We start from the raw sequence: 24,762 nt of genomic DNA, 5'->3' as shown, positions 1-24,762 counted from the left end.
TTTGTATACACGTTTATTAATTCAATAATATAAACATATATTTAATTATTCTTTTTGAGTTGCAGAAAAAAAATAGCCTGCATCTAAGTATTACATCTACATAGGAAATAAATGAACTATAAGTTAAAAAATGATGAAATTGACTCAATGAATTTGAAATTATCGGAAAGCTAAATTCCGTTGTGCCTTAAGAAGCCATCCATTATCTGTCGGGTTTCGATATCTTTATTTCGTAAAAAAATGTATTTAATTTGCTGCGAAAACTGACTCAAATACAGTTTGTTATACGTTTACTTACAATGCAATATTTAATTTTGGAAAAATGTAGCATTCGAATTTTGTCAATAATGTGTTGGAAAAACAGTCATGTGTGTTTCCAAATGGGTTCTCGATTGCAAAAATTTATTTATTAGGTGTTAAAATTTTGTATTCATTGCAAGAATTGATATTTGGATATATTTAAAAGTAAGTTATTACGCCAGTATAAACTACGTCTGTAAATAAAACAAATTAGAATTTAAAATGAGTCCATCTTCAAAATATTTTTATTGAATTTAATCTCAAAAACGAGTTTTTTTTTTCTTTCCTTTCCTGAAAAATATACTTTGTAAGTTTTAAAAATTTGATATATTTGGGAGAGGGCGAAAAACACCATTGATAAAACGTACAAGCTTTTACTTACATTTCGAAAAACAAAATAATTTACATAACTGACGACATTTTACTTTAAAAAAAAATCTCATTGTTCCAATGGAAATAAAAAATTTATAACTTGACAAATGTTTCCCAACTTAATAAATGAGTCGAATATAAAATGAATTTCTTTTTTATAACTTAGTCAGATTTTTATCTTCAAATAACTTTAATCACAAAAGCAGCAAAATAAGCAATGGAATTAATTTAAATTAAATAGTTTCTAAGTTAAAACTTGAAACTAAAAGATTTGAATGAGCGGAGACTTGAATGCCATATATTTAAATAAGAGAATTCTGAGATGAGAAAATAGTTTCTAAATTTGATTCCTCTTCATATTCGGGAAATTCTCTTCATTAATAAACTGCGCAAAAGCAAGAAATTTCTGTTGAATTATTTAAATTTAATTTTTCATTCATTGGAATTAATAGTATTAAAAAAATTTCGTCCATTTAACTTTATAGTACTCCATATTTATAAAAATTATTATAAATTATTTTTATTCACATTTAAATTTCTTAATGTATGTATTTTTATAACAAAGTGTATTATTTTTAAATATCTATAATACAGTTGATATCTTGCATTGTGTTACAAGTCTTTACACAAATTATTTTTTTCTAGGTGGTGAGTCTATTGTATTTTCTCTTAACTCCATATCAGGTAGTATATTTCTGTTAAATTTTAGGTCAATAAGTAGTAATAACGTTAGTGACTACATTACTTCTGAAGCTCTAAATCTTCAGAAAACGTCTTTTTTAATCATAATTTTGAACTTAAGAGCAACACTAAACTGAACTTCCCATTTTTAAAACAAGAATATCTAATAAAGTTCTTTTATTATGAATTTTGTAATGTATTAAAACAATAAAGAATTATGTAAAACATAAATATTCATAATTCAGACGCTTTCTTTTCCAATAAAAAAATATCTTTCATTAAAAAGATTATAAATGACATTATTTCAAGAAAGAAGTCGTTTTTATTTTACTTCAGCATGCTCTCAAGCATTGGAAGATAATGCATTCAATTAACAAGCAGCTTCCTTTGCAGATGGTGGCCAAAAAACGCTAAAAAAATAAAAAAGGAAAAAAAAGAGGATGACTGATTTTTGTTTAAAACTTTAATACTATTTGCTTTATCTTTATACCACTCCATGCTTGCAAATATTGCTTAAGCATTTTTGGAATGTGTCAGTTTTGCATAAGCAATCATGCTCACACATCATCATGAATGATAATTCATCACAGCTCATCACGAAAGATAATCAATCTATTCTTTTATTCTGACATATTGATTATTGATTATATCCTATGTATTATATATATCCTATTCAGATTGATGATATCCTATCCTATTGATTATTATATCCTACTATATCCTATTCAGCCCCAAACTTTTCTGTCCATTATTTCTTGTCAACAGTAGAGATACCTTGTATCATTATATACATCCAAAATTTAGTTGTTCTGTACAGACGTTTTTTTTAAAGGAGTTGGAAGTTAATTCAAACCAGAGGCACTTTTTTGAAAGCTTATACATGTTACCTGAAATAGAGAAAATATACATTTTAAGTATCTTTAGTTGGTGATTCCAGCTGTATAATCAGTGACTAAGTTTCACTGCGCGCGAAGTTTACCAGTGAAGTTATCACAGGAAACGAGGCATTTGGTTTACGTATCCATAGCTTTCATGAACTCAGAAGAATGATTCGCCTGTCTGAAAAGTGAAACTACAGAGTTCCTAAATCAGCAGTTTAAATGAATCTCTCACAATTGAGAGGTAGAGAAGACTCAATCTAAGGCAGCTAAAATGACAAGAGAAGTTGGAAAAAATAGGAAAGTTAAGTTGAGAGCGTGGAAAAATTATTTAATTGAAGGAAGTTATTTCATATACATAAACATTAAAATAATAAAAGCATTGATTCTTGACAAAATTTCAGAATTGTAGTTTATTCTATTACTTGTCAAGGGGCGCAAGTGCCACGCTAATTTTCACCGTAAGGTACCCTTTATATTTTTAGCTAGAAATGAAGGTTTTAAAACTAATATGTGCTTCTAAATGGAGAATTTATCGATATTAGATAAAACAGATATTTTGGCTATAAAAATCTCTGTGCGGAATCTTTATTGACTTCACATCCCTCTTAAAAAATTCTGATCTAAAAGAATAAATCTCCCTGTTATTAGTACTGTTAGTTGAGGTGAGATGCGCCATCATAGTTTGTTGTTAACATGTGCACTCTACTGTATAACAGTGAACCTGCAATTTTTATCTATGATCTTTACTGAAATTATTGGCTTTCATGCAACTAGAAGAGTAAATGGCATGTTATCTCTTCTTTTGTTCCATGCGTAATCAAACTGTTATCACTAGAACGGTTCACACATCAGTAAAAAGGTATTCATTTCACTCTATCTGACAGATCCTCCCCTCAATCTACAATGCAGCAACAACCTAATAAACAGTCTTTTATCTCTAGCAGAAGATTGCATGTCAGTTGAAAAGATGCTGTTACATTTTCATCCTATTTAACATTCTAGTCTTCTTATATGTGACTATAGTAAGATTCAACAAACATTCACTATCAATGTAAGAATGCATACATCGGCATATAAGATTTTGGGACATTTTTATACATTATCTCCCCTTTCTTTGGCCCAATCTCACACCAATTCACAATGCTATAGTTAGATACAATTAGCATTCACTATCAGAGTAACAATGTATACATCAACATGTAAGATGTTGGAGCATTTTTACTCGTTTTCTCCAATTTCTTTGGCATGATCTCATCCCAATTTATGTTGCTGCAGTTAGAATCTATTAGCATTCATTGTCAGTATAAGAATGCATTCATTAGGATGTAAGATATTGGGACATTTTTATTCATTTCTTCCTCTTCCTTTGGCACAAATTCACTCCAAGTAACATTGCCGTAGTTAGATTCATTGTTATCAGAAGTGTGATTATGTCAGTCACTAATATTCATATTCAACCTAGCATAAGCTTCCATTTCACAAGATTATAGGATTCTTCAATTAGATTCATTGTAAGAAGATATGTGTACATGACAGTAAAAAGAGCACGTCCCATTTTATTATGATGATCATTCATGAGGACCGTCTCATGCCATCTGCCACCATCACACTTTATTCCACAGCATTCTAGTAAGAATTAACTACCCATTCTGATTGCTACGTCTGAATGGAAATTAAGAATGCCTTCCATAGATTTTTTCCATGAAATTTTTCCGTGGAAAAACACATGCAATAGTTGCATTGATTTTTGTAAATTATATCTATAATAAAAGTAACTATCTGAAAATCGATTAAATCCTCTGTTGAAGAGTATTTTAATAAGTATCATTCATGACATGATTTAGATAAATTATTTTTACAGAACAGAATACACAAAAATCTCAATCTTAACGTCTAAACAATATCACATTAATTCGAATCTCAGAGAAACATTCACTATTTTATAATGGTTAATTCTCGAAACTTTGTTCTCTAACGACTCAATTTAAATAACTCGTACGTCTCGACGAAAATGCCTAAATTTTTCAAGAGAAAGAAATTTTCTTTTCCGTAACCTTTCATAATAAATAACTTTTCAATGGTTCTTCACCCCTTGCTCAAGTCACCGCTTTAAATCCATCTGAAAATCGACTCTCGGTGGCGACACTTAATAGGCGATATCATTAGCCAACCCCTGCTCTCCCCCCCCCTCCGCAAAAGATTCTCTTGGGGTGTGGAGGGGTGTGCATGAGGATGCTGGGAACACCGAGAGGAGTTCCTTCCCCCCCCACCCAGTACCTGGTCACGTGACGGTTATGACGCTGCCTCGCCTCTCCCGTGATAGGGCCATACATCATGGATCAAGCGAAGCGCGAAATAATACTGGGGTGCGAAGGGGGTGGGAGTGGGAGTCAACTTTAAGTGGACTAGATCCCTTCTAATATTAAAACCCTCGCCAACACCCCGACTTTCCTCATGAATCCTGATGGGTGATTTTCGTGGGCTCAGGTACGACGGAGATGGCCCGAATTGGCGACGAAGTACCCGCTTTTGGCGGTTCTTTCGCAATTTCACATTTTGACGGCACAAGTTAAAAGACAATATTAGAGACAAAGTGAGAGAATTGTTTATTTAAGCAAATTAAAGAGCAAAAATTAAAGTAGAATTTACTGATATTTGGGATTCGAGAAATCTCTTAAGATAGGATGGACATTCAATAAATACTGGAAAATTTTTAACCGTTTCATTATAACGATAAGGTCAAAATCAGCACTTAGAAGTTATACCGAATTTTTTCCAACAACACATGCAATCAAGAAAAGTATCCAGTAATCTATCTTTAAAGTGGTTCTGTTAGTGAAATTTAGTTTAATTGGAATCTCATTTTGAATGTATCAGAAGACAGGTCTTATAATTTTGAGCCGTAGTCATTTGACAAAGATGGCCCTTTGCTTGATGGATTTTTGTAAAAATCAGGTTTGGAATCTATTATTTTTTGACGTTTGTGCTTCCATGATGTACTGCAATGAATGGGATAAATAAAATTATTATTTAAGAATTGTTGAGGTTTTTCATAAAATAGCTAACTCTTTGAATAGAGCATTCGTTGAAGAGAACTTTCATAGAAAGGCCAACTCTTACAGTTAAATGATTGAAAAAAATTGTTTGATCGTTCTGTAAAAAAAAAAAAAAAAAAAGGAAAAAAATGATAATTAAAAATCTTTTTACTTGCATACTTTAGATAGATCTTAAGATGAGAAGAGTATGTAGATTTTCTTAGAATGGATATGATAACTTCGAAATGTTGTGCTCAGGCTATGTTTTCACTCTCTTTAAACTGCAAGTGCCGAATACTGCAAAGACGGGTTTTTGCTTCTAAGTTTTTTTTTATTAAGTTGTTTCTGGAAACATTATCGTGTTATATTAAAATTAGGCTAGGTTTTAGGCCTCAGTCTAGATTTTATAACTTTTAACACATTGAAACGTCCAAGAAGTGTTCTAGTGAAATATACGAAATGATTTATTTAATAAATAATGCGTTTAAAGAATATTATTTTAGCTTACAAATAAAAATTTATCAGATATCTTCAGAAATTGTTATGATAAGAGAAAAAGTATTCTTTACGATATCAGAATACCACGAGCAATAAAAAAATTGCAAAATAATCGAGAAAAATTTTTTTATACTATTTTTTTGTGTATCAAGACATTTTTTTTCTCTCTAACCTATTATCATGTTTAAAATTAACAAATATTTTCAATTTTTCTTATAATTTCAGAGCATATTAATGCATAAAAACTATTTTTACGAAGTTTTGAAGTTAAAATAAGTATGCTTTTCATTTGATAATTCTTTATAATTCTTTTGTATAATTTTAATAATTTTTGAGAAGTATATTTTTTATCGATTCTTTTCTTTATTTTAATAATTGGATTTATGTCATGCTCATTAATACAATATTAACTAAATTTTTTTGGTACGCGCTGTTCTGCTACATAATTAGCAGCAAATTAAATGAGGATAAAAATAAGATAAGATTAGACGAATCAAGTCTAATACAATGTGCTACTGTGCTTCGGACAAGAAATTAGAATCTCCATTACACTCTCTTTTTAAATCTAACTGTCAAAATATCGTCATTTAACAGCAATGAATTACTTTCCCATTAAATCACTGACTCGTGAAAAACGTAACTGCTTGTTGCTCTTCTATACACTGCAACTTCTTGTTCTTTTCTCTTCCGAAAAAGGACCAATAGATGCTAAAATCAAATCTTCAAACTTATTTGGCATATATCATGCGAGCATAAATTAATTACATTTCTAGAAAATTCGTTTCTCAAGAAAATAAATATATTTTACTTATAGAATGAACAGAGATGTTGCAGTATACAGAAACAAATACAAAATTTGTAAAAAAAACCACTATCTTTCTTGTTCCTATTATACAATAGATATGTCCTTTAGAAACATAATCTAGCGACATAGAAAATAAGAAAGAAAAGATATATACATATTATCACATCTATAGTTTTCATTTTTTTATTTAATGTTTACTACATTATTATTAAACAATAACATGAAGGAACCTCAAATTAAATGGTAGATATGAATCCAGTTCTTTCAAAAGTATATTTATGCACATTATTTTTTATGTATATTATTTTTTATTGGAATTTTTATAAGTATGCTTTATGAGCATCAAATTTCCTGTCGCACGAAAGCATACAGAATAACGAAGTACAGAAATTTGGGTTATTGACTACCTGTTTTAGTATCTCCCCTCCCCCCCGCATATTCACCTTTAAAATTAGGACAACTATGTTCAATGATTTGTAATATAATTCCGAAATATAAATATATTTTTTTTTAAATCTGTGAGTATTTTTTTTTTTGTATCTTGATAGAGAAAGGCTCATAGTATAAACATATCAAAGATGGAAGGTTCATTTATAAATCTGAAATATTATCACCTGTTACTTTTGAAACAAAGTGGACAACAAAAGATATAGAGATATGAGACTCGTCTAAAATAATGAAGTTTGAAATATTTTTAAAAAAATAACAAACGCTAAAGTTGCAATTGTTTTAAAAGAGCTAATATCAAGACGCGTCAAACAGCCTTAGGCCTTTTTTCCTCTGAAGTGATTAATTATTTGATCCACTAAGCGAGTAACTTCTCTTTAGAAATAGTTTAGATGCCCCGGATCATTTTTAATGACACTACCATCACAAATCAAGCAAATCTGAAGCTATTTATTTGCTAAATAATGTCATTACCAAATAATGGACTCATTTATCAAAAATGAGTCCTTTTCTCGAATTTTCCGTCCAAGAATCTATTTGATCTCCTCGCATTCCACGCGCTGTTGCACCACCCCGCATTCATTCACGCACAAAAAGCGCCAAATCCCCGAATTCAAGAAATCCCCGTTCTTCCACTACAACCCTAGAACGAGACACCTCCATCTACTATTCAGGATTTTAAAGAACAGCGCAACCTCCCTATGATTGGCTGTTTTCCAGGGAGGGAAAGGGGGAATATCTTACCGAGGGGAAGAGGAAGGGTTCGAAGTGTGTTAACGACTACACCTGACGTGTGCCCGCACCCCGCACTCAATGTAGAAGCCTTCATCTAAGCCGTTATCTTGGAAACGCACACATTTGTGCGGGGGCGAAGGAGGGGGGGGGTAGGGGGTAGAACTGCCTTTGCATCCGGGTATGCTGATGAGGGCGAGAGGGGGGCTTTTGTGAATTGGGAATTGTCCTAAATGGGGGGGGGGGATTGAAGGAAGGTAGGGTTTACGAGCAACGCAGATTTATAATGGAAAGCTTACAATTGTAATTTAAGGTGATCTAAATTTTTACAAATTGTTTTGAGCGTTGGAGGAACTCTTCGGAGTCGCTCTTTTATTTTTATAATTCCGTCTCTTTAAACATTATTTTTGTTGTCGTCATTTAAAAAAAAGTTTTTTTTTTGTTTTCTTTTATTTATTTAGATTTATTTGTGAGTAAATGATTTTGTTTTGTATAATTTATTTCTTTTTTTTTCCAGATATTGTAAATTGTCTCCACTTTCCTTTAAATTCTTGTAAATTCTTTCCTTTAAATTCTTGCTTATGTTAAAGCACTGCTTCTATTTACATTCTAACTTTTGATACACTTTTTTTTGCAATAAATTAATCATTGTAATAATTATTAAAATGAAGGCATTTGCTAGCTATACATAAGAATTGAGTATAAAATTTGATTAAATAAATTCTTTCGGAATCAAACTAAAAACTAAAAAAAGAACATTAACTTGGTTTTTATTACTAATTGTCTATATATATATATATATATATATATATATATATATATAGAGAGAGAGAGAGAGAGAGCAAAATAAATGAATTAAATAATTATAAATCAAATATAATTTAGGAATAAAGTCAATATTATGGAAAGGTTTTCATTACCTCAAGACTTGTGGCAACTTTAATTTGTGCAGCTGAGAAAGTGCAACTCAATGGTACTTTTCGTGCATTAAGTAAATGTAAACTGAGAAGCCATATTTACAAAGTTCCTATAATATTAGAAAAAAATAAAATATTTAAATAAACATTTCCTTTACACTGTGATTACGAAATCGTTATGGAAATAAACAGGTTAGGTTAAAATGAATGGAAATTAGTATTATATTAAAGGTATAATTACCGTTAATCTATTTTTTCAAATGAATTGAAAATTCATCTTTTGTAAATAAGCAAGAATACGGTTTTACTGTTCATTGCTTTTCTAACAATGGCAATATCATCGTTAGGAAGCTACATTTACAGAAATGATAGAGGGATAGAGGATAAAGTAAAAATAACTAACTTTTGTGGAGAAATAAAAGTACATGAAATATGGGGAGAGTAGGATGAAAAGGGCATAAAATTAAGAGAGAAGGATTGCATACACATTAAAGTTTTCTCTTGTGCAGAATAATTAGTTGGCTATCTGATTGCTTAACGGCCATTAGCTCAAGTACCGGCCATTCTAAATGGTAAGCTGCCAGTTGTTGTGTGCAGAGGAATTTCAGAACTTTTGAATGTCTGTAATTCTTCATAAAATAAATAAATAAAAAAAAACCAATAGGAGTGGTCTCTCTAAAACTTTCTCGCATTTTCTCTAATAAAGGTGAATTTGTGTTTTAGAAGTATTTTTTCCCTACTCAATTGAAATCAAAATTTGACACAAAACTATAATTGCAATCACAAATTCACGCATCAAATTCAATATATTTAAATCATTGCTTTTTTGGGTTATCGCTTTACATGCTTCAGAAAGTAGAGACCGACAGACATTCATTCCCTTGTTGGATCTGGCTCTAAATTTTATTAGTGTATATAATATAGATGTTAAATATGTGTGCGGAATTTTATCCATCTAGCTCTCTTCATTTTGTAATGATCGTGTTAACTTAGATTCGAACAGACTGAGGTTTCCTCTGAATAGATTTGCCACAAGTTTGATAGAAATCTGCAAATTTGATGTAAAGACCATGTGCCATCCATCTAGCTTAAAGCTTTTTTGAGTTATCTTTATCATAGACATACAGACATTTTTCAAAATTGTATTTTTCGAACTCAAGGAAGACAAAAATGTGAAAATTCATCGAAATCTTGAACTTTTTGATGATTACAATACTTTCTCTATAATTCATTGCCAAGAAAGGAAAAATAATCCCCAAAAAATATGAGTATTAAAATGGTTTAACTAAAATTTTCAAATGGGTTTTAAAACTCATTTTTATTGTAATTAATGTATCTTTCGTATAGTTTGTTTTTCATTGTTTATATTCAGATTTCTGGTTTGGTTTGGTTATATTAACGTCCCGTTTGAAGCAACACAAGGGCTATTTTGGGACGGACCTCGTCATTTTGGACCGCGGTCATATGACGAGGACGAAACCTGAGCTGGCACCTCCCTCTCCCCACCGCACCACACCAGCGGGAGGACGTTTGGTCATGACGGATTTAACGTGCTACAGCCCCCCTTACACGACGGTTCTTCGGTAGAATCGGGTCTCGAACCTGAAACCCTCCGGTTCCGAAGCCGAGACCTTACCACCAGGCCACCACGGCCCGTTTATATTCTGATAGTGCCATTATATAAATTCTCATACTAAAATTATATTTCGTTTTATTTATTTACTTTCTTTTCATGTAATGATGTGAAAATTTTTCTTTCAAATAAAAAAAAAGTATTAAGAAAGTTATTGTATGGCATATCATATAACTAAGCATAAATTCTTGTACAAAAACTTTTTTTAACTAAATATTTTACCCGAGTTTCATGTAGGTGTCATAAAAAGAAATGAGGCACGTGCAGTAAAAAATGGAAGTATTGCATGATTATGAAATTGTTATAGTTTTCATTTTAAAGTCAGAAAGAAAATTATTTGTTTTTATCGTTTCTGTCAGAAAGTTTATGTCTATCGTTTAGACTATTTTCCCCAATTCTTTAAAAACAAATATCCTTCAGCCCTGAAGTGATCTAGATATGTCTATCATCCTCAAGACAGAAAGATCTCATTCATTCTTCGGTCTCAAGATATGAATCAGTTTTGACCAAAAGGTCTCACTCTAAAGTGAGAATATGAAAACCAATGGCAGCTGCTCCAGTAGCATACATATGCTGTACATTATTGTATAATAATAAACAATGTTCTCAATATTCAATAATATTGTTGAATGCTGAGTAATATAATCAGTGCCTTAATTATTATACAAGACTATGTAATATTCTGCGTTACCAGGATATAGATTCGTCTTTATTATTTAATAGCGATTGGAAATTAAGATATTCGTTTTCGATATTTTATAGACAAGGTTCACAGCATTGATTTAACAAAAAATTATTGAATTCACAATATATTATTATGAATTAACCTTTTTGTTGGTGATGAAGTTCACTTCCCCCATCTCTATGCATATTCCCATGGACAATTTCAACTAAATAGTAAAGACGGTAATATATATTTCGATGCGTTGCACTTGATACTATGCCATCTCACATATTACACTCAACAGGAAGGGGCTTACAACCACTAGTTAAGTCGGAGGTATCGCCTGCAATTCTCATAGGTAAATCTTCCCCTCTCTCCGAAATAAAGAAACAGAAAGCTGGAGCTGAACCACGTCTTTAGAGCCCATTGTCATCATTTCCGAGACGGCCGTAATCTCCTCGAAGAAAACTCCTCTAAAGTTTTATAACATCCGTTATAGTTCTACGGGAAAGGCGTGCTTAAAGTATAATGGAGGCGCAATGACAGGGCCATAGATCCGCCAAATCTCATACTCGCACATCATTTTGGCCTTAAATATATAGATATATATATACACTTAGCCTTTCCTGCCTGAGAAGTCTCAGGAGGGCCCCTATCGGTATTTTCCGGCCGTTGCAGAATTCACCGAGCCTTGGCTATCGGTAGCTGCCAAGCGTTGCTGGCCCCCCGCTTTCTTTTCATCGTAATCGTAATCGGCCCGTGCTTCATTTCTTTTTCAACCATTTTCGGTGACGTCATTGCTGGAAGTGTCCCTCGGGATGTCTCGCTAGGGTTGCCGGCCCGCCAGCGGAACGCCAATTTGAAACTCATTTTTAAGACGTGATTCGTCTGTACTGGTTTTTAATCAAGGTTATTATTACTCGAAACCTTTACTCATCAAACAAATTTTGATATCATATGATTCATTAGAAGAAGAAGAAAATATTAACCGTACGAACTCTCCAACTTCTATTTGAAAATAAATTTAATTTTAAGATTAAATTCGAGACTAATGTTCAACTAAACGTTCAACTTATATTAGCATTTAGAAATGAAATCAAAATTAACAGTCCAATTGATTCTTATAAAACATTTCATTTTAATTAAACTATTATTTTGATTATAAAATAGTAATTATAAATGCATTACTTTTTATTCACTAATAAAAGTTCAAGAAATAATAAATTATTTTAGAATATAGACATATTCTAAAATAATTTATTAAAGAATTTTGCTTTAAAAAATAATTTGTAAATTTAAATGCAGTCCAATTGATTGATTAATTACTTTATTTATCAATTACATTGATTAATCAGTTCGTGAATATGTTTTTCTTTTTGGTTGAAAAGTCCGACTTGCTCTAGTTACGTTAGTCAATCTCAAATTGCAAGCAATATCAGCATGTATTTACAAATAAATAAATAAACAAATAAGAAACAAATATAAACATAAAATGCACTATAATAAATTCATGTTAATTTAATTCACATTTTAGAATATATCTTTCGGGAATAATGATTCAATTGTCAGTTTGTTAGACTTCATCTTTGTTTTACACTGGATTAAAGGCCAAAAAGAAATAAAAGGCCGGATCAATAGCAGAGCAAATACTTAAAAATTATTAATTGATACGAGTAAATAAATCGGAGCATCAGTTGTATTTTAAGTTCCTATTTTAAATTTGATAATAATATTAGCCTCTTAATTCTTCAGATTTCTATTGCATGATCGTGTGATTTATGGCACTTTACAAGCCCTCTGACAGTTATCTGTCAGCGACTTAAGCCGAGTGAGCGTCTCTTGTTTTTTCAGTAGCGCCAACTGGGACCAAGAATACGACTTAGCTACTTCATGCGTCATATTCGCTTGCATAACCCCTTTTTACAGGCGGGCACATCCATACACCTCACAGATATAAGAAGAACAACCATGCCCGAACCGTGACACTCAGAACATGGGGAAGACGCGCTACCTCTACGCCAGGATGCCGGCCCCTCAGGTTTCTCAATCAGTAAATTAGATGATACTTTTTTTTTTTGTAATGATCATATTTTTGTTTTTAACTAAGAGCGAGCCCATGGGACGAATAAAATATGCATGGAATCTCAGTAATTTTTATATCGAAACATATCACCATAATAACTTTCTTTCTAGTTTATTTCTGCTAATAATAAAGATAGATATGTAAGTATGTGTTCTGCTGTTTTGGCGTTCTACAAGCCGGATCATTTGACTTAGAGCTAACAATTTTAACACACATATGTTTCCGCCGGTGAAAACTTGCATCTCGGAGTGTGTGTGTTTTTTAAAATTTTAATTAATTAAAATTAAGCGAAGTTTTTACGTTTTCCGCAATAACTGCTGGAAATATTGCGGTACAAATATATTTTTATATTATCTTAAAATTCAAAACTCATCTTATTAATTATGCCAATTTAACTGCAACATAGAATTCCGTCTATTTTTAATTAATTTTAAATATTTTTAAGCTTTTTTTATAACAACTAATTTCACTTTTGACGAAACATAAATTGTTTTCATCTTAGCATCAAGTATTTCATTTTGAGTTTTTCTTCATCTTTGATGTTAAATGCGGTTTATTTTAAAATGATGAGTGTTAATAACATACTTTTTAATAAACTTTAAATTTGTTATATTTAAAATCAAGGTTAAGTAAGCAATGATTAATACATTTTTGAAGCGAAAAAAATTATAAATAGTTTCAGAAAGCCAATTATTGTATTTTTTTATCGATTATTCTCTCCCGTTTCAAATTAAAATTCAACTTTTGGGCAAGATAATAGTAAATCAGAGAGATGCTTAGCACGATGGAATTAGTTTAGTACGTGGAAGATTTCTATTATAGTACATATTATGTGTCTATCAATATTTAAAGTTTAAAAATATTTTGCTGCGAAAGCTATTAAGACCACATAAAATATTTAATTGAAAATTTAGTAACCATTAATAACGGTGAAATAGCTGATCACCAAAGGCGGTTAGTTAGCTCATAATTAAAAACAACAGTTAACTATAAAAAGGTTTGATGGTATTCATATGCCATTATTGCCTTAACAAATTCATATAACAAAAGCAATCGATTATTCCAATCTTTCTATGTTGTAAATATTTGAATTTTCCAAAATATCAATTTGTAATTTCAAAATCAAAATGCCATATTAAAAGTATTTGACTAAAACATTGCTATTAATTCTTTTTATTACTATTTCATTAAAAAAAAAAACTTTCGTGTGAAAATTCGTGTGAAGCTATAAAAACTACTAAGATTCAATATTAAGCACCCCAAGAGATGGAAAAAAAGTCCTCCGTCTTTTTTCGAAAAGAATAAAATTATGTCGATTTACGGCGAGATATGAGTTATAGCGACCGCCTTTCTGCTTCAATGAGCTTTCTCTGATCCAAGGAAGAATTTGTCTGATGAGGAAGTATTCCACCCATTTACTTCCGAAAACGATGATTCCAAACCCTCGCCTTACTTTTTATTTGCTCGCTTTTTTCCCCCTTCCTTCGAATGAAAATTGTACTTCTGGAGATGAGAATATAGATGTAAAATGCATAAAAACTTAATCATCATCATTCGACGAAAATATATTCGCAAGCACGTCCAACCAACGACTTGGTTGGAATTGAATTTCGCCTTTCCAATAGTGCGAAAAATGTCTATTTAAGATAGGGTTGCTCCGCGGGAAAGGAGATTAATTTTTGCTGTTTACCTTTTTGGCGCCCGCAAAAAGTCGCCAATGATCACACTTTCTGGATTCTAATAATTACTTTGTCGCGAATGTAACATGAAAACAGAAAGTGGCGCATTTAAAGAATTTGATTTCATTGATGAATCATCACGCTTCAGATAACTTAATAGAAAAGAAAAAAAAAAGACTTATTGTTCGAAATTATGTCTATTGCTGCGCCTGAAAAATGTCATTCGCAACAAACTTAACAAATGAAATTTGTTAAGTGGTCGTATTTACACCAAAAGCTGTTGACTTCTATCCAAGAAATCCTTGTTTCCATTTGTGCGCGTATGAACAATAATTTTAAGGCTCAATGAAATCCGACAGATAAAACCTTGCTGAGCTTTTATTTTTAGAATCGTAAATTTACAAATCCATGCATAACGGATTAGCTGTCTATTAGTCTATCTACTTGTTCATACATAAATAGATAGTTTAAAAACATAATCCGCTAGATAAATGAAATTTTAAGCAGTTCAAACTGCGCAATTAAAGATATATATATATCAAATTTCGCATCCAGTTGGTCAAAGCTAACGCAAAACTTGTCATAATGTGCAAATATATAATAAAGTCGAGAAGTCAGCAAATGCCCCAAGGAGACACCAAGACAATAAGAACACGTTTCTTCAAAATTTTTGGTTCTAGTATTTTTTTCTAGTATGAATCCATTCCAACCTTGAGCAGTTTACGTCATTTTATTCAAATCACAGTGTGTTACGGAGATATTTAACAGAATTTGAAACATCATAAAATAGTTTTTTACATGGAAAATAGTGTCGGAATTATTGGACTTTTCGATGCAATGGTTTCTTTGTCACTAAACTTTAGCAGGCACAGAAAAATCGATGAGTCTTGAACAAAATCTCGTCACTTGACTATGCTGTATCATAGTTTAGCACATGCGGACCTTTCGAATATAGAATGTTGAAATGAAACGAAAAGTTGTGATTTCGGCAACATGTTTAATGTTGCCAAAATCACAATTTTTCGTTTCATCCGCAGAAGAGCGACGCTAACACATTTATTGTGTTAGCGTCGCTCTTTTGCGGATTCATTGCAGAAACAAAACTCAACTAAGTTTGTTTCATTTCATTTGACTTTTCCAAATTCCTGCTTTCAAATATTTGTTTCGAGGGCTAGAGCTAAATTATTATGGATGTAATTTCTTTTTCAAAAAGTTAATTTGACTCTTTTTGCCAGTCTTCCATATTTGGTCAAACCGATGATTCCTCGCACACTAAGTCGCCAAATATGGGAACCCTTGACTCTTCAAATATTCTTTCGATCTGCCGATGTTGAAGAAGAAATGCGTTTGATGGATTTAAAGTGTCGCGATGTTATTAAAACGGGGTCGAAATGTTGATGCGCCACGGTCGAATGACCTGATATGGACATAATTTCGTCGGCAGTCGAAATACAGATGAACATAAGTCAAATGAAAAGGGGGGGGGGGGATATCACTCCCAAAATTGCTCCAGTAAGTAGCTATTCAAATGCAACTTTAAAATACTTTTTTTCCTTTCAAACTGAAAGGCAAATATTTAAAATGTCATTAAAAGGTTCCACAATTACAGGAAAAAATTATTCCACATTAAATAAATGGAATTTGTTTAGACAGAGATAAAGTGCCCGCAAAGATTATCTTTTAAATGTCACATATTAAAATAATTGCCTTCATTGAATAATTTTGGCATAAAAATGGAAAGGTTTCTTTATTTAAATAACTACTAATTATTATTTTTATTTTTATGATTGACATTTCTTGCATTCAGACAATTATTTCAGGCTCTTTTGCTCTGCGTCGTGTCTTTTGAATTTATTATATAAATTTTTTTTTACTACTGTTGCATAGTGAAGATATCCAAAACTGCCTCCCCTTCTACAGATTCTTATTTATTTGTATCAAGAACACAAAAGGAAATTTGTCTCATAATGAGCTTAAATCTGCATCAGACAAGCAAATACTTTCAATGTTCTTAATGAAACAAATATAGAAATTATACTTTTGAACTGAGAGCTTTCCATAGAAAGGCAATGATTATTCAGTAAAGAACGAATATCTGTAGTTATTGAACTGTGCCTCTATTCTTTTATCTTAATGATACATATTTTTAAGGAAAGATCTGGAAAAAAATTATTCAGATCTATATTTTTGTGAAAAGTGGGAAAGTTATTTGCTTATTTATTTATTACAAATGCCCAGAAGATTGGCTGTGACACCATTAGATATCTAGCCTTCCAATATTTCTGAACTTTACAATGTCAGAGACACAAGGAAGAAGACAAAGCCGTAGTAGATTTAGTTTTAATCAAGGTGCACCTTGTAGAGGCCTGCTACATTACAAGCCAAGAGGGAAAGTTATCGATGTATTTACTTTTTCTTAAATAGTAATCTTACTTACTGTATGTGTTACCAATAAAATTAAGTGTAATTCGTATTTTTGAGAAGAAATTAATTTTAAACAGTTTCCTAATATCCCCACACTTATGTACCGTTTATTCGCGGATTCGAAAATCCTCCACGCTTTTGCGCCCGCGTCAGAAGACATTTATTTCCTCAAAAAAAGGGGATAAAAGGAGCAGATGTTTCTATTTAGTTACAGGATAAAAGAGTTATCCTGTAACAGGATAAAAGCAGTTATTTTTATTCGTGGAATAAAGATAACTACTCTTTTTTCTTTGCCATTTCTATGCCATGCTCCACTTTCCCATGCCTCTTTTTATGCCACGCTTCTCTTTCTATGCACCACTCCTGAGCAAAGTATAATCGTCGAAAAGTGTTAATCTCTCGGAATCCTGAAACGAACAGTTGTTTGTGAATAGGACTTTCTGATTGATTGAGACGAGGAATGTGTGGCGTTTCATGTACATGTATGAAAGGAACAAGCAAATAGCTATCAGTTATTCTAACAGCACAATTATATCAATACGGTGTTAGCATTAAAATTAAAGAAATAACAAAATTAATTATTTTCAAATCAAATTTAGACCGAGTTGAGATGGAAATTTATTAATGTAGTTTGCTAACTATTTTAAACTACGTTGTACAGAAACAGATTCAACAAACATTTTTCCTTATCACCAAATATATTCGTTATGTATTGAGGATTTTAAGCTTGGAAAAGGTAACTTTTAAAATATGATATAGTAGTTTTAAATTTAGTAGTTTGGCAATGTATAAAATGCTATTCAGGAAAAAAAAAATTAAAAAAAAAAGCAAGTGTAAGTTTTTAAGTGGAAATATCTCTCTCCCCGTTTTCTCTGCGGTTGATCTTTCTATTCATTTCCCCCTCAGTGATCTTTAGATGACAGGAAAAAGTCAAAGTCGGGGTTGGCACTGCACACTCCAAAAGTCAGCCCTATTGAGAGCACTCCCATAATTTAGAAAGAAGTGATCCCTCCTGACTATTCAGATTTCATCGCCTTCTTGGCGAGTATGTTTGGCGAGAAATTTGTGTTTGAAACAGATTTGTTGCTCTACGAACTAAAACACTTATCATTTCTTTTTTATCTAGTAAGTAATATTTGGGTAAACATGCATCAGCAATTAGAAAAAACTGTATTTCTTTTTAATCATATTAACTTTCCATTTTAAAACAAGACTAGGACTATTTTGGACGGACCTCATAATTTAAATTCTTGTTAGATGACAAAGGCAAAATCTGAGTTGGAGATACCTCTAAAATGCCCATACGACGACAACGAGGTATTTCTTTCTAAAAAGTCTGAGTAAAGCGATTGTTCAAGTACCAACACATATTCTTTATAGATAATCTCGTTTAGTTCTCCTTAGTAATGACAAAAGTATTTTAACATTAATTAAAAGTATTGCAAAAATATCAAAAGGGAGAATTAAAAATTCAGTCACGTGGCTTCTTTAGCATTGTTATCATGTCAAAACTGCTAAAAGGATAAATCAAAACCCACTAATTGAAGAAAGATCTAGATAGCTCAGTCCGTTAAATACAGTGTTTTAGTATTAATAAATAAGTGGACGCTTTATACACGTGAAGGTTTGATATTGGGATTGCATTTCAACTTCTTTTTAAAGGAACAGTAGGTTAGTTATAGAACAAAATAAGGAGAAAAACTGAAGAAGAATCAAATTATTTTTTAATCACGTAAATTAATTTTACTGTACTTCTACATGGAGAAATATATTCTTTAGTTGGACGTTCAACTCGTTTAGAGATGTTATTTGATATTTTGTTTTTAATAAAAATTTAATAATAAAGTTGATATCCATAAGAAAGTAGAGAATGCATATTTAGAATAATAAATGAGGGTTGAAAAAGGAATCCTTCAATTTAATTATTTTAATTCGATAATTGTTAATAATTTTAGGATGGATGTCATATTTTGAGCAGTACTAAGGTGACATTTAAATCGTGCTTCATCCAAGTTTCACATAGCATCAATAGGAGAACAATTACCATTCACGAATCAAAGTGTACTTGGCTCGTATATATTGAAAATCTTCTTTGATATCTCGGCTCTAACCAGGCAACATGACTCTGAAGCCTGGACCGACGAGTCATCCACTTTCTCATGAGAAGGAATGCTGAACAATATGTCCATTTTCCATCTTATTTCAAACCCATTTTTCGAACATACAGGGATAATTACATCCTGCAATGGTACCTGCTCAAAACTGCAGGGATTATTTCAAATTTGTTCGCAAAAACGTTCCATCTTACCCATCAAACAATAAAATCGCGAATTGCCTTAAAGAAAGTATCTAAGAGCTCGCTCCACAAAGTGAACTGGTGGCCACAATATCCTTGCGGCAATCTCGATTTCGAAATTAGAGGATTTCAGGTTGACATCTTAATTCCACCTAAACTCTGCTGTGTGTGCATATAGGGTGTGTATATAGGGGGCACGTTGATGCACGTTAAACCTAAGGAGAAACGAAAATTTCTGTGCTAATTTTGTTTGGAAGAAGTGAGATTGGCGGCGTAGTTGTCCTTGTCCTATCACTAGTGGCGTAACGAACGTTAATGACGCCCTTGTATAATGTGTTTGTTTGGTCCCTTTATTGTTATCAGTGAATTTGAGAGCATAAATGGCATGATATTATATTTTCAACCCCCTCATGATATTTTTCTTTGAAAAGTGGGATGATAAAAGCAGGGTTTTATCCTTATGGTGCTTTAAAATACTGACTTTCGTCGTATTTGTGCCTCCCCCCCCCCACCTTTGCTCCCATGTCGCTACTGCATCTCATTACAGTTCAAAATTGCGAGAATTATCCCAAAATAGCCACCATATAACTTCTATGGGGAATGTTAATTTAAATAAGCTAAATTGCAAGAGTTTGTAAGGAAATCACTGAAGGCTATAATTTTTATACACAAATAAATAATGTGGTTTCTAAGCGGGATGTTAGTTTAAATGAACTAAATTGCAGAATTTATAAGACAATCATTGAATGTTACATTTTTTTTATACAGAAATAAATAAATCTTGTTTATTTGTTGTTTAAGCGAAAAGTTTTGAATGTTTCATTCGGATTCCAAAACCCCGTTTTCTCACAGTACATGCCCAGAATGACATTTAAATTTTCAGGATTTGAAGCCGTGAAGAAAATTTCCGGTTTAACGCTTGTCAAAAGCAAGAAAGGTTCTCTTTTTTGGCGAGAATGGCTGCGAGGGCAACCCTCGGAAAACGGGGCGAGGGGGATGGAGAGCCCTCAATAGACCTTGTATACGGGCTTTGTCCGAAACATTCAGTAGCCACTTTAAGGTCGACTCTTTTCGACACGGAATGAATGAAGTGGTCCAAAAAGGCTGACGACCCCCTCCCCTGATGTGAAAAGGGGGGACGGCTGAGGGGTACGAAAAATAAAGAAAAAGTTGCCGTTCTTTTCCGCTGCCGAAGTTTGGGTTATTTATGCGTTTTGCATGGCATTATTTTTCCACACCAGTAAGGGTCACGCATGCGTTTTATGTTTTTGTACCCTCCGCTATTGAGATATTTCTGAATTGTTCTGTCAGGTATGATTGTCGTTTCTGTAGAATGTCAAATTTGGGCCCTTTTAAGATATTTTCAACAATGGTGGGAGATGAACAGTATCTTTTTTTTTCATTCGCAAAAAAGGAAAAAAGTATTGTTATATGTTTTTTATTGTTGAAAATTAAAGTACCGCCATCTTTAAATTTTATCCAAACTAGTTATCAATTATTATTGATTACATTGAACAAAATTGAGGCTTATAATTAAACATTTATCGTTGTTTAAAAAAATAATTTTTAAAAAAATCTATGAATGTGCACGACATATCATGAACTTAATGACTGGTTTTTATATTATACTATTATTTACTTTCTGCATTTCCCAAAAAAGCTGATGCATAGAAAGTACTGGTTGTGTTTAATTTCCGTTAAATTGCTGAAGGTGTAGCTTCGATGTTCATAATTCCCTAAAAGAAAGAATTTTTTAAGTATCAAATTGTGATTGACATTAGAGCCATGCTGTTTATATAATTCTACATTTGTTCTATTCATTGTGTGCATGAATCTTAAACGGAGTCAAGCTCTATAACATCAAAAATGTTATTAAAAGCATAAATATCCGAATAATCTTACTTATTCCTGTTCTGCAGTTTCGTTATCTTATTCCTTATTTAGAGTGTATAGTTAATAAGAAACGTTTTTCTTTAACTTTCGAAATAGAAAAAAAATAAAATAAAATAGGAATTAAATTTTTGTGGAAAACAATTTGAACTACATTCCAACAATGAAATGTTATGTTGTAAAGTAAACAAAAAATATTTTTTTGTAAATTTCAATTACAAAACAAATTAAACGAATAATAAATTAGTATCGTTAAAAAGTTTATTTTTAGAATTCAAAATCGTTTTGTGCAATAATATTTTAGGAAATTATTTAGAAAAAAAATACAGAGCGTTTGATTAGTTTTTGATTAATTAAAATTTTAATTCAGATTTTAAAAAATTGCCCCAAAATTCACATTCCTTCTCAAATTTATTATTTCAAAATTCGGTAGCTCTTGGTGAATTGATTTGGCCGTCCACATCGATGTCGATACAATTCTAATAAAATTGGCTAGAAAAACGAAATAATTATTTATCTGAATTACACCAAATTTATTGAAATTTAAATGTTACTGAAATTTGCATTTACATTAAATTTTGCCAAATGTGAAATTTTAAATATGAGTAAGTAAAAAAAATTTTAAGTTTTTCATTTTACAAATTTGAATTATTTTTTTTTTTTAAATCAAAGACATTGTCTTGATGTTCTGCTTACAAAGCTGATGAATCTGAAGCAAAGCTGAATCATGAGTGGTTTTTTTTTTTTTTTTTTTTTTTGATATACTAGTCTTCATCTTTACTTGAATCTTGAACTGTTAAATATTTTTGTCATAGGTTAAGTATTATGACTCATACTGAAATCACCGATCTCTGCAGTTCACGAACTGAATAAAAAAAGCAATTGAAATTTTGATCTTCTATATAGAATCTGAAGCAATGTTGAAAAAGCAATTGAAATTTTGATCTTCTATATAGAATCTGAAGCAAGGTTGAAAAAGCAATTGAAATTTTGATCTTCTATATAGAATCTGAAGCAATGTTGAAAAAGCAATTGCAATTTTGATCTTCTATATAGAATCTGAAGCAAGGTTGAAAGAAAAAAAAACCTGCATGAATTATACAGGGTGTTATAACAAGATTTTAAAGCTTCCCAAATGGATTGGAATAATTTATGATCTTCATACTATTTGAAAATTAAATTTATTGATAAATCAGTCTTACTTTATAACTTCATTAACGATTATAATAAATTTAAAAGTACTGCTTACCTTCCTGTTTATTTATCGGCAATTATTAACACTACTTCTTACAAAATCACTAGCTACAACTAAGTAATTGTAACTACATTCGTTTTACAGTTGCAATGAATATATTTTAATTTTCATAAAAAATTGTTCATTTAATCAAAAAAAAAAATATTTTTCTTGTACTGTAGTCTAATTTTTTGCTCTTTTCCGAGCATAAGCTATAAAGTAAAGTTTACATAGAAATAGAGCTAAATAAAGTCCACATCCGACATTTCTGAGCTACTTCACCCTTTTTACACATACACATATACATAAAAACTCGAACAAAAAAATGGTACCTCAGCCACCCCTCTTTTCCCAACTCCCTCATGCACGGGAAGGATGGCTACAAAACATTCCCTCAGCTTCAAAGGATGGTCGGGTCCATTTAACCTTGCAAAATTCCCCATTTTCCAACTCCGGGACTAAATTTTTCCATTCATCCGGCACTTTATGCCGGTCTATATACAGCTTCATATACAGTCGAGACAGCGGTAGGAGTACTTGAGTCAGAGAATGGCGTTGACAAAAATACTCTCTTATTCATTCTCCCCCTTTGCCTTATGACCCGTCCGAAATGACTAGCTGAATGGCGTCTGGCTTGATGTATGATTTACAAGTAGACTTGCTGAATGGAAGGTACAAGCAGTGAAGGTACGCTGTTGATGTCTCTACAACAGCAACTGCGGGGCCTTTTGTGAGAGCGATCTTTCAGTGAACATTTACAGACAGGTCTATTATGAGCTCCGGCGTGTGGTTGTGCCGTGCGCTTTGCCAGGCTTCGCTTTGTGGTTTGATTTTGATGTCGACTTGGATATGAATGGGAATTTAGTTCATTTTGTGTGCCTTGCATGCATCGATTGGGAGATTGAATATGTCATGTGTGCATCGAAATATCATTGGAGTCAAAGGCAATTTGACGCATTCTTTAAAAAGTTAACAAAGCTAAATACAGTATTCTTTTTCAGTATTCACCATATATTTGGCGCAGTTTAATCAAAAATAGTTCTTGCGCCAATAAATTCCATCAAACCAAATCATTTCAGTATTAATTTAAGAACTAATATTGAAAACCAAAAATTTTTAAAAAAATTTATTACTCTTTTGATACATTTTCTTCATCTCAAATTACAGATTGTGACCTCAAATATGGTACCAGAATATCTTCTATCAGATTCAACAACAAATATAAAGAAAATAATAATTAAGAAAATACATTTCAGAAATCTTCGTTCAGTCTTCAATTATTATTAATAATCTATTTAATTTAAGTGCATGCTAATATTTATTTTTAGAAGATTTATTTATTTATTTCATTTCAAAGTTTGTGCAGTAAATACCGCATTTTTTCCGAGATAAAAATAAAATAATTTGTAGCTAAAACTAAATAGGCTTGGTGAAATAATTTTAAATAGAAAATTAGATTTTCTTAACCTAATTTTTGAAATATTCATAATTTTTCCTTCATGAATTTTTTCTCTGGAATATATTCTGCCAGTTAAGCAAGAAACAAATATTAATTAAATCCTTTAACTATTTGCTATATTCTATTCTTTTCAATATTGCAATGCTCAAAATTTTGTTAAAATTTTTAAGAGCTAAATAGCACTTTGAATCTTTTTTTTTTTAAAAAAACGATAACTGAAAATTACTTGTGACTATTAATGAAGAAAATTTATTTATTTATTTAGAAAATTTTAAAAACACTAAAATAATTTCTCCAACATCATACTAATATACACTTTCGCATGTATAATGCGTAATCATACAGAAAATTTTGGTGGAAATGAAAGCGTATTATTATAATACATATCAGTATAATAAGGAACAAGTAAGAAAAATAGCTGTAGAAATTGAGTCATAAAGGTAGATCGTCTATGGCTAAAAAAAAAGGTTTTATTATACAGATGAAAGCATAAACGCAAGATAAATGAATGAGTACATACATCGCGCAAGTCACAACGATAGAAAGATACAAATCTTTCATTTTAAAATCAACACATTATCTTGCAAAAATTCATATTCTTACGAAGATAGCAAAGTGGTGGTTTGAGTAGTATAAACTTTTCGTAAAGAAATAGCAAAATTAGATTTTCCGCCCAACTTTCAATGAATAATGCGCCATTTACATGTACCTCACGTTTCTTAAAAAAAATAG

The sequence above is a fragment of the Argiope bruennichi genome, chromosome 1, assembly GCF_947563725.1.
Source record: "Argiope bruennichi chromosome 1, qqArgBrue1.1, whole genome shotgun sequence".
Taxonomy (NCBI): domain Eukaryota; kingdom Metazoa; phylum Arthropoda; class Arachnida; order Araneae; family Araneidae; genus Argiope; species Argiope bruennichi.
The sequence above is the reverse complement of the archived record's forward strand: the minus strand, read 5'-3'. Positions refer to the sequence as shown.